Genomic DNA, 17500 nt, shown 5'->3' with positions numbered 1-17500 from the left:
TAGCTTAGTATAGAATAAATAAATTTGCTAAGTTTGATAAAAATATATCCATAAATATTTAAAGGAATTATTAAAGAATTTTGTCAGCTGTTTCAACTGCACAAGTTAGTTCTATGATATTAAATAGCATTAACAGGTTTTAAGGTTTACCTACAGCAGGGGCGGTTCCAGGGCTGAGTTTCGGGGGGGGGGGGGGGGGGCATTACATGGGGGGTCACCGGGGGGGGGGGGGGGGTCTGGGGGATATGGAGGAAATTTTTGAAAATTATGTGCTGAAATTAGCGTTTTTAAAGCTATTTTGAGACCCTAGCTTTAAGATTTAAAAAATCACACATTTGAGGTTTTTGCCTTATTAAGAATAATTGTGGAATTTCATGAACATATCTTCGGCAACAAAGTGCAAACAGTCAAACTCGAACCTAGTTTTAGGTTAGGTTTATTGATACAATTCAAGAAAAGTGTATAGTATAGGCATGATTTTGGTTATATGCAATAAAACTTCTTGACCACCTTGTGCCGACTTGGGCAGGTATATAAGGAGGGCGCATGTAGTGGTTCCAGTGAACTCATCAGGCATGTTGAACCGTATACAAGCTAACACAAAAAAAAACTTCCCATCCAATGTTAAAATGTGAAGCTTGTTTTAAGGTGTAGTACTGTACTTGTATGTCACACCAGAGTGTCTCGTGTCGACTAAACAATTCTTGTTAATATATATTTTTTAATATATATATAATGGGCTACTTTAAAAATATCCTTAAATGCATATGGGAGCTCAATAATTACAATTGTATTGCGTTGAAAACAAACCTCTGCAAAATGCTTGTAAGGTATCAGCTTGAAACATTTTTTTCAGGCTCGGCTAATTTAGGAAATTGAAATTGTAGGTTCAATATGGCGCCCATGGTCCATTGAATTTACCGACAGAGACCTATAATCTATTAAAGTTGTGCTTACCATTTGAGTAGTAATAATGCAGTAATGGTAACTTACCATTACTGCATTATTACTACTCAAATACTGACGAAGAACCCATAAATAACCATTCACAATGCAAGGGTATAAATCATCTAGTGACAACGTAGCATAAATTCCACAGATGTTCAGTTCACTCTCACTGCTGCTCTACTCAGTGTCGCTAGTCGCAGTGTTGTAGTCGGCTGGTCGCTACTACTACCACTGCACTGCGGCTATTGGCAAAGAAAATAATTTTCTTTTGCTATTGGCTACTAGTCACATGGCGTGATGGTGATGAGTCATCGGATGTGTCTACGCGCCGGCCTAAAAACATTACCCGTTTAACTGCGAGCTGGCGGCACCACGCACCTGTGGCGAATGTGTGTGGCCCAGACTAGTACAACTTGAGTACGACGATGACTATCGCGCTCTCACTTCCATACTATTTTCCGCGTAAATGCCAGCTCCGCCTTACCTGTGCTACCTATTCATGTCCTAATGAATACATCTGTACTTGATAGCCTACTCACATTAAAAACTTTAAAAATAAATTATTATGGTTGGAGTTTAAGTTTGTTTATCTACATTCTCGGGGGGGGGGGGGGGGGGCATGGCCCCCATGGCCCCCTCTCTGGAACCGCCCTTGACCTACAGGGTGCAGCACTATTATTTTTTTGCATTTATGACGACAGCTAATTTGAACCAACTTAGCAACAAAAAACTGTGGTTCACATTGAAGGTGTATTCAAATTGAAGGTAATACATACAGCTTTGTAAATAATAGTGTCTTGTTTGACATTTTTTATGTGATTGGTTTACTTGATAAAACTGAATTTTAAATTTTAGCTTTTATAAAAAAATTATAAATTGGTTTGAATAAATGAAAATCATACATGTTAACAAAATTTACATATCATCCATACGCTGGTTTTCTTGAATCATTGTGAATGACATGATGTGTTTGAAATGCCGCTTCGTAGCAAATAGTTCGATCTTGTCAAGACCGACAAGGAAGCACAACAATTTTAGCCAAAACTCGACGGCTTAATCTTCGTCTTCGATTAAATTGAATTATACAAATTATTAATGTGCAACAAATGGTTTATGGTTTAAACGCTTGAATCAATGCAAATGTGATTGACAATGTAACTTTTGTAACGATAATATATTTTGTGGTTTCACTTATATACTCACCATCACATAAAGCTCTCTTATGCAGTTATCAGTAACCAAAATGGTAGAATCCATAACTGTAAATTAGTAAAGGGTTGATTTGTAGGTTATAACTAGCTAGAACTGTAAGTTACCGATCTGTTTTAGAATAAGTTGGTTACTAACTCTGAGGGTTCAAAATTAAAATGTAGGCTAAATGCAGGTCTCTGAAAATGCCTATAATTACATCCCTGTGTTTTTTTACTTCCCTTTATTACAAAACAACGTGTACCTAACCTAATTACACCAATATTTATCTTTACACCAATGTTCTCTTCACTTAAAATTGTTGATTCATTATTTTTTCAGCTATTTTAAGTTCAATTCCTTTGAGCCATCTCCTATGATTCTAATGCTTATTATAAACATATGGAAGTTTAAAATTTAATTCATTAAAATTATTTATCTTTACGAACTCATGAACAATAGAAAACGTTCGCTGGCCCCTCATAGGAATAAAAAGTAAAGATGATCGCAAGATCTCAGGTTCAAGTCACGTTCTCATGGGCAAAGACCTGGCTGAGAACAAGCCAGGCATAGATTGAATTTCGATCTGGAATGCATGGTAGAAGAAATTGTAACCGATGGGAACAATCGACGAGAAACAATATTGTTCCCGCCGATTCCAAGAAATTATACATGCATAAAGAAATTATTTTACTTACGGTCAGCACCACGCCCTCTGGAGGCTGGTCATGAGGGGAGAAGCCAATGAGGACGATGATCGAAGATATTCCACCGGTGATTGGAGGGTAGGCGTTTCCCGAAGACATCGGGGGAAGAACCAAACATCGAAGGGGGGAAAAGAGGTCTTGGACACCAAAAGTTTTAATCAGTCTTGGAGAGGTCTCAAGAAGTAGCACTTCAAAGAAGAAACCGTCGGGAGTCCCGGATCGAGTAGGGACAGTGACTTAACAGGATAGTCTGAAGCACCTGTTAAGATCCCGACCAGCTCAAGATCACGAGGACACAACCCCACGGCTTTCTTCAAGACCAAAGGCCACCACCACACTACCGCGCTACCAAGGACCAAAGCAACCCGAAGAGGACGGCCCATAGGACGAGCGACCGACGACGAGAGGAAGGACTACGCTTGGATCAACCCTTGTGTCTCGAGCGAGCAACCCCGGAGTCTACGCCCGCACCAAAGGAACGCCCCGGGGAACCTTTCAATCGTTGCCCAACTGCCTCGTCTTGTGGTATGTCGAAATATCTTCACTCATTTGGTCATAGTGTGCACAACTTAAATGTGAGGGAGAAACTCCATAAAATATAACAAAAATCTACATATAAACGAAATAAATAAACTATAAGAAAGATAAAGTAAATATATATAAATAGAGTAAATGAAGTAGAAATACTTTAAAATTCATATAAATACCAACCCTCAATTAAATTTAAAGGGGTCAACCTAATACAAGAGCAATTTGAAGTTTGAATAAAACAGGATTCAAATCGAATCCATATAAATAAACCTGCTAGTTGGGCTACAAATATAGACGTGTATATAATAATAGAGACAATTTCAAATATGTGTAAATAATTGAAAATTAGGGTGTTAACTATGTAAACACGTATTTTAAATGTTTGTTTAGTTAGTATATATCACGGGCGTCGCCACCATAGGGGACATGGGGGACGCGTCCCCCCCAATATTTGAAAAGTCAGTTTTGTAAATTTAAACGTACATTTCATTCTTAAAACACGCAATGCCATAAAACAGACATCATCAATGTGGTTTTTATTAAACTTAATAAGCGATGGCAGGAGTAGTATTAAGTTTCACAGAGATAAACTTTGTGGACAATAGCACAACGAATAAAACAATATTACGCTGTAGGCATCATCCAATTTTTACAGCAGTCAGCTGTAGACATGCTAGGGCAAAGGCGAATGCCGAGCGCGCGAGCAAGGATGGGGAAACAGCTGATTTCCTGATGTTCCATACCAGGCTAGTTAGTTAGTTGTGAAATTGTCTGCTAGCCACTGACTTTACACAGGCATCAATAAGACATCAGCGTACTACCGTCACTGCCAGTAAGCACTGTATACAGGAGTGAAGATGCTAAACAAGCTACCAGACCACTTGAAAATTGGAGGCCCGTTGCTGATGAAGAGGAAGCTACGGAGATGGCTGCTAGACAAAGCTTTCTACACCCTAAAGGAGTTCTTTGCATGTCAAGACCACACATAACACTGAAGAAGCTTTTCCATTTCACTTTGTATCTATTATACCAATGTTATTTATTTAAATTTGACGCTGTAACATTTCTTGATGAAATTTTAATAAAGGAATTGTCTATTGTCTATTGCCTATGCGCCTGCTATTTCAGCGACCTCCAACCGCTGCTAGCTACTGTTGTGAGACAGTTTATTTCATAACACCTGTTAATTTCTATTAATTATTATCATATGTTTATTTGTTATTCTATGTTTGTATAAAGGTAAATAAAGTTAGTTGAGTTTGAGTTATGACATAAAACAGTGCATTCACTTAATTCTTAGTCAAATAGTACATGGTGGCAGCGGTTTAGAGCTATGCCTCAGAAGAGAAATCCAAGAAGGAAACAATCTGACTATGAAGATAATGAAAATGAAAGAAGCAGAGAAAATGAATACAACAATTCAACTATGAAGTCAATCATTGTATCAAACACTCATTCAGTAATTCAACCTACAGCTAGTTTCTCCTTTGTACCAGCAGATTGGCCAAGATGGAAAACACGATTTCAAAGATATCGGTCAGCATCTGGGCTATCTGAAGAGTCTGAGAACAAACAAATCAACACTTATATATACACATTAGGTGAGAAAGCTGATGAGATTTTTGCATCTTTTAATTTAGCAACCGAATCAACGCTAACATTTGAAGAAGTCTTAGATTTATTTGACAAACATTTTATTCCACGGAGGAACTTAATTTTTGAAAGAGCAAAGTTTTTGAAGAGACAACAAAAAATTAATGAAACAGTTGAAGAGTTTATAGTTAGTCTCCATTCCTTGGCTAGAACCTGTGACTGGGGTTCACTTAATGATGAAATGGTGTTGATGGTACTAATACTGGGTTTAAATGATGAGAAACTTAGTGATCGCTTGTTGCTAGATCCCGAGATGAATTTAGACAAGGCCATTACAGTAATAAGACATGCAGATAACGTAAAGAAAGAGAAGGCAGATTTATGTGATGAGAAAAGAGTTCAAATTGAAGCAACTACGTCATCGAGTTCAAACCAAAATCAAGGATATAGGTTTCGTCAAAAGAAACAAGAATACCCAGCGCAATGTATCTGGTGTGGTTATAAACCGTCTCATCCAAGAAGCACGTGTCCAGCAAAAAGCGCAACATGTAACTTATGCAAAAAGATTGGTCACTTTTCAAAGGTCTGCAGATCTAAAGAAGCACAGGAAGTAACTGATGAAAATGAAGTAAGTGAACTTGGACCTTCAAATAATAAAGTATTCATAGGTACACTTGGGGATGGGTCAAAATGTAAGCCCTGGAAACTAGAATTACTATTTGAGGGAAAGCCACAAACATTTAAAATTGATTCAGGGGCAGATGTAACAGTAATTCCCCCTGGCATAGTTGATCCAAGTAGGATCCAGCCAACTCTAGTTGAGTTGTTTGGGGTTGGTAGAACAAAATTAGAAACTGTAGGTTGTGTTAGAGCTAATATCCAATACAGAGATGTTAAAATAAATCACATGGTATACGTAGTGAAGGGACTCATAACACCCTTGCTTGGTCGTCCAGCAATACAGGACTTGAAAATTTTAACTTTTGTTAATTCAGTTGCAGAGGTAGACAGTGATTTTTTTACCGAATACCATGAAATGTTTAGTGGTCTGGGCGTCATTCCTGATCCCTACACAATAGCACTTAAGGATGGCGCAAAGCCATACGCAATAACCACTCCTAGGACAGTACCTTTACCCCTAATGTGTCAAGTGAAAAAAGAACTAGAAAGTATGGTCCAAAATAATGTAATCACACCAGTTGAGCATGCTACTGAATGGTGCTCAGCAATGGTAGTAGTGCCTAAATCTAATGGAGATGTCCGCATATGTGTTGACTTAACAAAGTTGAATGAATCCATCCAGCGGTCTTATCATCCGATTCCCAAAATTGAAACGTCTCTCAGCTCAATTTCAGGAGCAAAATGGTTTTCAAAACTTGATGCAAACAGTGGTTTTTGGCAAGCCCCCTTAAATGTAAATTCCCAGGATCTAACTACTTTCCTTACCCCTTTTGGACGTTTTAAATTTCTCAAACTTCCATTTGGAATCACATCAGCACCTGAACATTTTCAGAAATGCATGAACAAAATCTTAGACAACCAGTCAAATGTCGCAGTCCATATGGACGATATTCTGATTTGGGGCAAAACGAAAGAAGAACATGATACAGTTGTTCGGCAAGTAGCCTACTTGAAAAGCTTAAAAATGTAGGAATAGACAATAGACAATAGACAAAATCTTTATTGAAATATTCCTAGAGAACATTCATGCGTCAGGTACATAAAATGTACAGTATGTACGTAAACTATTACAGTAATTTGCAATTACAATTAGAATTTTTTTCTTCTTTTTTTCATGGTAGCTTATTGTTTAAGAATTCATCCTCAGAGTAGAACGGCCGGTCCATAAGCCATGTTGTCAGGTGCTTCTTGAGCAGATTGGGTTGTTCTCTCTTGAGGTGCTCTGGTAGGTTGTTAAAGTACAGAGCACCTTTGTAGGATGGTTTCTTCTCGTACAGACTCAGATGGTGTTGTGGGAGGGAAAAATTGGCGGCATGTCGTGTGTTGTGCTGGTGTATGTCTCTGTGTCTTGGCTGGGCTGTTTTAGTGGTGTGGATAATGACTTCTCTTATGTAGAGTGAAATTGATGTGAGAATTTTAAGGTTCTTGAAGGCTTCTCGGCAACTGTCTCTGTAGTTCAGGTCGGCAAGGCATCTAATTGCTCTTTTTTGCTTCAGGAGTACTCTTTCCAGGTTGCCTTTTGATGTTCCACCCCTGACACTTAACAAAGACAAAACTGAGTTTGGGAAGTCAAGTATTAAATTCCTCGGGCATTTCCTCTCATCCGATGGAATTTCTGTTGATAAGGAAAAGGTTTCCGCCATTCTCAAAATGGACTGCCCAAAAAACGTAAAAGAACTTCAAAGGTTCAATGGGATGGTAAACTTTCTTGGTAAGTTTATTCCTGACAAAGCTATGATTTTGGCCCCAATGAATTCACTACTTCAAGCTAACGTTCCATGGATATGGGGTCCAGAGCAGGCGAAGGCATTTGATGAAATAAAACTCATTTTGACCAACTCTCCTTGCCTAGCTATTTACGATGTAAATCGGGAAACAATTATCTCATGTGATGCCTCGCTTCAAGGACTAGGATCAACTCTTTCTCAAGTTCAAGATGATGGTTCTATACGACCAGTATCATTTGCATCCCGAAGCCTTCTTCCTTCTGAAAAAAACTATGCAAACATCGAGAGGGAGGCTACAGCTGTTGCTTGGGCATGTGAAAAGTTTCAAGAATTTATTATTGGCAAGAGAATAACAATACAAACAGATCACAAACCACTGCTTCAAATTTTGAAGTCCAAACATCTTGATGAATTGTCTCCAAGAATTCAAAGAATTCGATTGCGTCTCATGAGATATGATTTTTCAATTACTTATATTCCTGGAAAGCAGCTTCTAGTTCCTGATGCTCTTTCAAGAGCACCTCTCCCATTTTCAGGTACTGATGACCGTGAGTTAGAAGAAGAAACTCAAGCGTTTGTTCAAATGGTTTTGTCATCCATCGATATAAACGACTGCATAGTTGCTAAAGTATTGGAGGAACAAAATAAAGATCCGACTTTACGTGAACTGAAAAAAATAATCATCCAAGGTTGGCCTTCTAAGACATCATTGCGAGATGACCTAAAACCGTACAATTCAGTTAAGGATGAGCTAAGTGTTGATAATGAGATGATACTACGAGGTTCAAGACTTGTAATTCCGTCAGCTCTGCAGTCTTGGGCACTTCAAAGAGTACATGAAGGTCACTTTGGAATCACCAAGTGTCGTTTACGTGCAAAAGAGTCAGTCTGGTGGCCAGGAATTTCTTCAGCCATTGAAAGTATGGTGAAATCATGCCCTACTTGTATTAAACATTCAAGGAACAGTCATGAACCATTGCTTCCCACACAATTCCCTGACAGGCCATGGAAAACACTTGCGATGGATTTGTTCAAACTTGAAGGCGTTTGGTTTTTGACTGTGACAGATTATTACTCCAGATATTTTGAGATAGCTGAATTAGAGTCATTAACATCACGAGAAGTAATAATGAGATGCAAAGCCTTTTTCTGTCGACACGGCATTCCAGAAGAAATTAGGTCTGACTGTGGGTCTCAATTTCAAGTCCTTGAAAATTCAGATTTCAAGACTTTTTCCAAAGTTTATGGCTTCAAGCATGTAACAATTAGCCCAAAATTTTCCCAAAGCAATGGAGAGGCTGAAGCGGCAGTGAAAATCGCCAAAATGATTCTAAAGAAAAATGTGGAAGACCCTTATTTAGCGCTTCTAGCCTATCGAACGACACCCCTCTGGAATGGGTTCAGTCCCTCTCAGCTTCTTATGAACAGGCGATTACGGAGCACATTGCCTCAGACAGGACATTTGCTTTGTGGAAAACCAGATCTAAAGGATCTTAAAGGGAGAGAAGAAAGATATCGTGAGAAGTACAAACACAACTATGATAGAAGGCACAAAGTGCAAACTCTCAATCCTCTTCATATAGGAGACCCAGTTTGGATTGTGGACCTTAGAAGACATGGCAAGATTGTGAAAATCCTGGACAGCCCTCGTTCATATATTGTTGAAACTGATAAGAGGAATGTGAGAAGAAATCGATTCCACCTCAAACTTGCCCCTTATTTAAGAGAGGAAAACAGTGAAGAAAATTTGTCAGCGAATACACATCAAACAGAACCATACAACCGTCCAAAGAGAAACATACAAAAACCAAGCTGGTTGAAGAACTTTCAAACTTAAAAGGGAGGGTGTTGTGAGACAGTTTATTTCATAACACCTGTTAATTTCTATTAATTATTATCATATGTTTATTTGTTATTCTATGTTTTTATAAAGGTAAATAAAGTTAGTTGAGTTTGAGTTATGACATAAAACAGTGCATTCACTTAATTCTTAGTCAAATAGTACAGCTACTATTTGGTTTTGTGAGCTACAACCTAAGAACAGCCGATTTTCCAGCAAGCTCAGGGACTGCTTCCTTTAAGGCCTTAATTACTTCACTCTCTGCCAACACACAATCTATGTCTCGAACCTCAACTGACGTCTTGGGCTCGAGTGCGCGGACGGTGCCTTGGCCCTCCACGGCTGCCTTTAGTTCAGCAGCATAAGCAGCTTTTTCTTTCAACTTACCCAGTTCAAAGAGGACGTACTTGTCCCAGGTTTGTCTAATCGACCGCACAACCGTATCCGTCTGTTCCGACTTAGCCTTAGTCTTTATTGTGTTGTTATTCATATGTGTTTGAAAACATATGGTGTTAAAATATTATTTGTTTAGTTTTTGTTTGGTAAACATTGGGAAATAAAGTATTTGTCTTATTAAAACTATTTTAATTTAACATACAATAACACTACATGGTGGCAGCGGGTTTTTATTGTTTTAGCAATACAGTACATAAGGATGAAAGGTTTTTAGTGTTCCTTCCCCAGAACATTTTGATTTTAAAGGAGAAAACTGGCCTAAATGGAAAACCCGTTTCTTGCGCTTTAATGCGGTATCTGGGCTCACCAATGAAGACGAACCATATCAGGTAAACACCTTACTATATATGATGGGCGAAAAGGCCAAAAGCATATTTGAATCATTTAATTTGACATCTGAGGAAAGTAAAAGTTTCAAAACTGTTTTAAAAAAAATTGATAAATATTTCGCTCCTTCTAAAAATGTAATCTATGAGAGGTAAATGTTTCATACTAGGGTTCAACATGAGGAAGAGCGTGTTGAGAGTTTGATTCATGATCTTCATGAGATGGCTTCTAGATACGATATTCCTGCTTCTTATAAAGATGAGGCTATACGAGATCAACTTGTTGTAGCGATTAGGGACAAAAGTTTATCTGAAAAACTACAAATGAATGCAGATCTAACACTTAATTCTGCTGTCTCAAATGTTAAGCAAGCCGAATCGATTAAAATGCAACAATCATTGATGAGGTCCAGGTCTTCTGAACATGCACTAACTGCAGATAAAGTCACTTCAAGGACTTGGGGCACTAGGCCTAAATTTGCTCAGAAACCTCCAGTTGATTCCAATGCGTCCAGTACAAATTACTACAATCAATGCCAGTGGTGTGGTAACGCTCAACATGAACGACCAAAATGTCCTGCCCGGAATATTTTCTGTCGAAACTGTAACAGGAAGGGCCATTTTGCTAAATGTTGCCAGTTCAAGAATGTCAAGGAAATAAATTCACATCCTCTTCAAGATGATGAAGTTAATAAGAGTGACAAATTTGTGGGGTCTATTAATCCTCAAAAGAATTCTAAAGCAAAATGGTCTGCTGAAGTTAAACTAAATGGAGTATGTATTCAAGCTAAAATAGACACTGGAGCTGACGTTTGTGTCTTGCCCCAATCACTTTATAAGTTGAAACTTTTTATGTATAAGGGTACAATCCAGTACAAGAATCAATATTGTAAGGCTCAGTTTTATGTAATATCTGGTGCTGATAGAACCCTTTTGAGCAATGAAGTTAGTGAAAATTTGGGTTTAGTTAAAAGGATGTTTCGAGTCAACTCAACTGGCTCATTTGATCCCTTTACATCATACCCTAAACTTTTCAGTGGTCTCGGTGATACACAAGCTCATTATAATATAAAATTAAAGCCAAACGCTGAACCGTACTCTCTCAAAGTTCCTAGGCATGTTCCCCTACCCTATAAAGATGCTGTAAAAAAGGAACTGGATGCAATGTTGGATAAAGGTGTTATCGTGAGAGTAGACACTCCGACTGACTGGTGTTCACCTCTTGTCATTGTCCCCAAAAAGGACAATTCAATAAGACTTTGCGTAGATTTTACTAAACTTAATGAGAGTGTTAAACGAGAACTGTATCCTGTGCCTTCTGTAGACTACACTCTGGGACAATTAGATGGTGCTAAGGTGTTCTCGAAACTAGATGCTAACTCGGGTTATTGGCAAATACTCATAACAGAAGAAGCTTCATATCTTACTACTTTCATCACACCTTTTGGAAGGTTCAGATTTTTACGACTTCCTTTCGGGATTTATACTGGTTCAGAAGTATTCCAGCGTCAAATGTCTGAATCACTTGAAGGCCTTCAAAGTGTTGTTTGCCATTTCGATGACATAACCATAGGCCTATACGGGAAAGATATGGAAGAACATGACAAAAACTTACATAGTGTTTTGTGTAGGCTCCAGGGCTGGACACTTAATAGATCAAAATGTGTGTTCCGGCATGACAGTATCAGTTTACTAGGCCACCTTGTAACTAAAAATGGTATTAAGCCAGATCCCTCTCGTGTTGAGGCTATCCAAAAACTCAAGACGCCAACTAATGTTAAAGAACTAAGGAGAATTCTAGGTGTTGTCAATTACGTAGGGTAGCCAAGTTTATTCATAATTTGTCGACCATAGTTCATTCAAATTCAAATTCAAATTCTTTATTCACTCTTAACATCTTACATAGTACAACGTACAAAGACAGGAGTGTCGTCAAAAATAAGAATTTAAAAAAATACTATAACTAATTAATTCACAAAACTCAAAATTATTACTACTGACATCAAGTAAAAGTTACCATTATAAAAAACAACAAATAAGATAAAATCCTGCTAAAATCAATGAAAGCCATCAGGTATGTATTCAAAGTGAATTTAGTTTACAAAATTAACCCAATTCTTGTCCGTTTAGAAAACATCAGAATAGAAATCTTCTATTTTATAATATGCCTTTTCAATTAATAACTCATGTAATTTTTCTAGGAGTATGTTTTTTGGATTGTTGGTGATTCTTTTTGGAAGTTTATTAAAAATTTTTATAGCCATGTACTGTATTTTGGTGTACGTTCAAAAAGAGTTAGTCTATGTATTGGGAATTGATATAAATGTTTCTGACGTGTGGAATAGTTATGTGTAAATTTAAACTCTTCAAAATTATCTATATTGTTAATTAATAGCTTAACCATTTCAAAAATGTACATACTTGTGATGGTTAAAATCCCTAATCTTTTAAAATGAGGTCTAGAACTGTTTTTCTTTGATACTTTAACCATGGTACGTACAATTGATTTTTGTGCGTTAAGAAGTTTTTTTGTTTTGGGACTGGATCCCCAGAGTACTATACCATACCTTATTATAGAATCAATATAGGCACAATATACTAATTTACATACTTTCAGAGATGTTACATCAATTGTAACACTTATTGCATAGCGAAAAGAAAGTAATTTTTTTGTTAGATATTGAATATGATCTCCCCAATTTAATTTTGAATCAATATGTATTCCTAATACTTTGTGTGAATCTGTCGGGATTAATAGGCTGCTATTTAATGAATTTGAAGAGTTTTTCCCCTTAAATTGCATAATTTGTGTTTTTGAATTATTTAACAGTAGTCCATTTTGAGAGAACCATTCCTCTAGTTCTTTTATTGATTTCTGAACAATGATTTCCAATTGATGTATTTTTGGGGCTTTTAATATAACATTTGTGTCATCTGCATACAAGAAGAGTTCGCCTGATATATTACAGTCTATATCATTAATAAATATTAAGAATAGTGTTGGCCCCAGGATGGAACCTTGAGGAACACCGTACCTGATATTATTCCATCCGGACAAGAACTTGTGGCCATCCCTATAAACTACTGTGCGTTGCTTTCTATTTGATAGGTAGTTTGAGAGAAGTTGCAATACCTGACCAACAATCCCTACTTTCTTCAGTTTGCAAATAATTAGTTTGTGGTCAACACAGTCGAATGCCCTGGATAAGTCACAGAACACCCCAGCAGTACTCTGCCCCTCATCCAGCGCCTCAGAGACCATGTTGACAAATTTAGTTAATGCCTTTGTGGTTGATTTATTTTTCCTGAATCCAAATTGTGATTGTGAATATACATTGTTCTGTTCTAAGTAATTTGTCAAGCGGAAATTAATTGCTTTTTCAAAGATTTTTGCAAAGTTGCTTAAAATATAAATTGGTCTGTAATTATTAATATCTGTTCTTTTTCCTTTCTTAAAAATTGGTTTTACTTCTGATAGTTTAAGTTTATCTGGAAATTGACCTGACAAAAAACATTGGTTGACTATTAAGCTAATGACCGGGGCTATTAAGTGTTGGGACAGTTTAATTAACCTCGTTGGAGCCTCATCCCAACCAACAGAGCCAGAATTGCTTAGGCTCTGTATAATTTTGCCTATTTCTGAGCCCTGTGTTGGGCACAGGTCCATCAACACTGGAAATGACAAAGCTGATGGGGATTTGATGTCTATGAAAGACGGGGCCGGGACATTTAAAATATCAACTGTGTTTATAAAGTGATTGTTGAAGCAAGAGGCTATGACTCCTGGATCATCTAACAAACTACCCTCAACTTCTAATTGCACATCTACAAATTTGTCGTCTTTTCTAATTCCTATTTCTTTCTTGACTACAGACCAGGTGGCCCTCATTCTATTTCTTGCATTGACAATGAAATTATTGTTTTCTGTTCTTTTACTCTTATTTACTAAAGCTTTAAATTCTTTCCTACATTTTTTGTATTTTAACTTTGAATTTTCATCATTAAATTCCTTAAATTTAACATGTAATAGCCTCTTCTTACGAGCTAACCTCATTATTTCATCGTTGACCCATAAAGCCTTGGATTCTTTCCTTTCTATGAATAGTTTTAATGGAAAACACTCATGCATGGATGTCAGAAATAAATGTAGAAAACTATCATAACTACTATTGCACGATTCTAAAAGAGTAAAACTATATAGTTTTTGATGTAGTACGATCAAAAATTTCTCTGAGTTGTCTGTTGAAAAAAATCTTCTATAAATTCTGGGAGCTTTTACTTTATTAGGGAATTTAGGAAGAGACATAATTAGAACATTATGGTCCGAAAGATCATGCTTAATATTGTAAATCAAGGACCCATAGAAGTTTTTGCTCGTAAGAAAATTGTCAATGCAAGTAGCTGTATTGGGAGTAATTCTAGTTGTCTCTTTGCAGTGAATATAAAAACCATATTTTTTAACAATGTTACAAAACCTACTTGAATTTGTATCCTTTTTTAGTAAATTTACATTAAAATCAGAGGACAATAAAATTTTTAAGTTTTTATTTTTTAATGCTACAAACCTTAAAAAAGTGTCTAATTTTTTTAAAAACAGTTTTGAAATTTTATTCCCTGGAATCCTGTAGACTGAAACGATTAGTAGATTTAATGAGATTATTTGTACAAAGGAACCCTCAAACAAGAATTCTTCGTTAAATACAGCGAGATCATCTCGAACAATAAATGATAGAGAGTTGTGAATTAAAATACAGGAACCTCCCTCAGATCTCTCCCTAAAAAAGCCGTCAGCTAAACAGAAATTTGACATTTTATTTAAAATATACTTATTATCTTTTCTTATACAATGCTCATTAATACATATAATTTTTACTTTACATTCTAAACCTAAAATGAACAATTCTAACTCCTCCATTTTTCCATTTGCACCCTGGAGATTCCAATGAAGAACCACATTCTTCTTATTGTTGTTAGAAACCCTATATGACACTGGCTGGGTGTAAAAGCTTTTTATTTGTAACTATTTCCGATTTCAGAGAAGTTGGTTTCTCTTTGGGATTATTCCTAAAAAAGGAAAGTGCATTTCTGCATCATCAATGTGAATGTAGTTATTATTGGAACCTCCAGGAAGCATTCTCTCACCACTATGCATTATCTCACTGACACTACCATTTCTATTGCCTTGGACTACGGCTTCACAAAAGGAAAGAGGGCCTGGTGCAAGAATAGTGGAGGGGAGTAAACAGGCATTACTTCTCACTGCACTAGACACATACACATCGCTGCTGCATTGATGCTGAAGGTCTGACGACATCTGGTGTTGCTGGTGAAGTCTCCTGTCATCAGTCTGCTGAATGTTGCCAGATGGAAGGTTAGTTGTCCGACAACAAGTGTAGAGCAGCTTGGCAGGCCATTCGGAAAGAATCTTCGAGCAAACATCTACCCAATACTTCTGTGGAACCAAACGACTTCAACGACTTCTTCATTGACTCGGTGTTGGAGGTGGCGGAGAAATCTGGTGGCGTTCCTTCGGCTGCAGTGGATCTTCTCAAAACCAAGAGCATTGCAGCACCCGGTTTGGAATGGAAGTTAGTGTCATGTGAGGAGGTAGCGCGGCATGTGCGGCTTCTAAAAAGTTCTAAAAGTCGTGATATTTATGGCCTGTCTAGTGATGTGCTAAAGTCTATTTTACCTGTGATTGTAGAGCCTTTAACCTATTGTATAAATAGTTGTCTTATTGAAGGTGTATTTCCTGCAAAGCTTAAGTTATCTAAGGTTGTTCCTGTTTTTAAGAAAGGGTGCAGAGATCTCCCAGCTAGTTATAGGCCAATAGCTTTAATTCCAGTCTTTGCCAAAGTTTTTGAACGAATTTTACATGACCAGCTGTACAATTATTTTGAAGATAATTCCTTGTTTTCAACTATACAGTATGGTTTCAGAACTGGGAAATCTACAATTCAAGCTGTGACCTATCTTGTAGATGCAATCCTAGCAAACCTTGAAAGCAGAGCCGATACTGGTGTCACCTTATGTGACCTCAGTAAAGCCTTTGATTGTGTTTGTCATGAGACATTGCTGGCTAAGTTAAAGTACTACAAGGTGACTGATACAACTCTGTCACTTCTTAGCTCATACCTAGATAATAGAGAACAAATAGTCTGTGTCAATAATCAGTATTCATGTAAGAGACTTGTACCCTTTGGCGTGCCGCAAGGTTCGGTTCTTGGACCTCTTTTATTCCTTGTCATGGTTAATGACATTGATGTTAATGTACCATTTGAGACTGTATGTTTTGCTGATGACACTACTTTGTTTAATGCTGGTTCTGATATAAAAACTGTCAATTTGAATTCTGAAAGTGCCCTTAAAAGTGTATCCAACTGGTTCAGTACCAATGGTTTCATACTTAACAATGACAAAACTCAAACCATAGTTTTTAGTAATAAAAATGTCAAGGCTAGTGATTCTCCCTCCTGTGATCAATTAGGGTTAAGTAATGTTAAACTATTAGGCTTAGTTCTTGATAGAAAATTGACATGGCAATTTCATACGGATTATATTTGTAACAAACTTTCAAGAGTTGTATATTTACTAAGATCTTTAGATAAAAATGTCCCGAAGTCATATCTCAAGCTTGCTTACAATAGTTTCTTTCAAAGTAATTTACTGTATGGCATATGTTTATGGGGAAATGCAGCTGGAGTACATGATGTCTTACTGGTTCAGAAAAAAGCTGTCAGAATACTAGCTTCAGCTGACTACTCAGAGCACTGTAGGCCTATTTTTATCCATGAAAAAGTGTTAACTGTCTTTAGTTTATATGTTTTGTATGTTCTATTAGAAGTAAAAAAACAATCTGCATTCTTGTTGAAACGGCTAAATGTACATAGCCACAACACAAGGCTCAAGCATGAAATTGACATTCCCTTTTGTAGATTGACCAAAGCAGCCAAAAGCTCTAAAGTTATAGGGCTTAAACTGTACAATATACTACCTCATCATGTCAAGAATATTGAATCCTTTGCTAATTTTAAAACTGTTGTAACAAATGGTCTTCTAAAGCACCCACTTTATTCTGTTAATGAGTTTTTGCATTTGAGTGCTACTGATTTTATAGATTTTAAGTAACATGCATTGTTATTCAACAATTTTTATTTTATGATATTTATTCTCAATTGACAACTGTGATCTCTTCTGTGATATAGGCTAAGTTTTACATGTATGTTATATAAGGTCTACTGTGATAATGTTCATGACTCTGTTACATTTTCTAGTTTATAGTTTTCTTTGACAATGTCTATTGCACAACTGTGTCTAATGACAATAAAGGATTCTTATTCTTATTCTTATTCTTATTCTTATTCTTAGTTGACGTCTCGGGCTGACCTGGAGTTTGCTGCTCCTTACGTACCAGTTGCTGTAGCCTCTTCACAAAGTCGGAGTGGGACAGACCTCTTCTCAGCCGACTGTTTACTGCCTCTTCATGGACTACAATTGTAATCC

The 17500-nt window shown here is 36.9% G+C and overlaps 1 protein-coding gene across 1 annotated transcript in view; it reads left to right on the top strand.

Moving 5' to 3' along the window:
* LOC129004930 (corrinoid adenosyltransferase MMAB-like) overlaps window positions 1-17500 on the top strand; it is a 105961-nt gene that overhangs the window by 33709 nt on the left and 54752 nt on the right. The window lies entirely within an intron of this gene.

This window comes from Macrosteles quadrilineatus, unplaced genomic scaffold (genome assembly GCF_028750875.1).
Source record: "Macrosteles quadrilineatus isolate MER2022 unplaced genomic scaffold, UCM_ALF_1.0 Scaffold_13__1_contigs__length_4303367, whole genome shotgun sequence".
Taxonomy (NCBI): domain Eukaryota; kingdom Metazoa; phylum Arthropoda; class Insecta; order Hemiptera; family Cicadellidae; genus Macrosteles; species Macrosteles quadrilineatus.
Note: the sequence above shows the minus strand (reverse complement) of the source record. Positions and strands in the feature narration are given on the sequence as shown.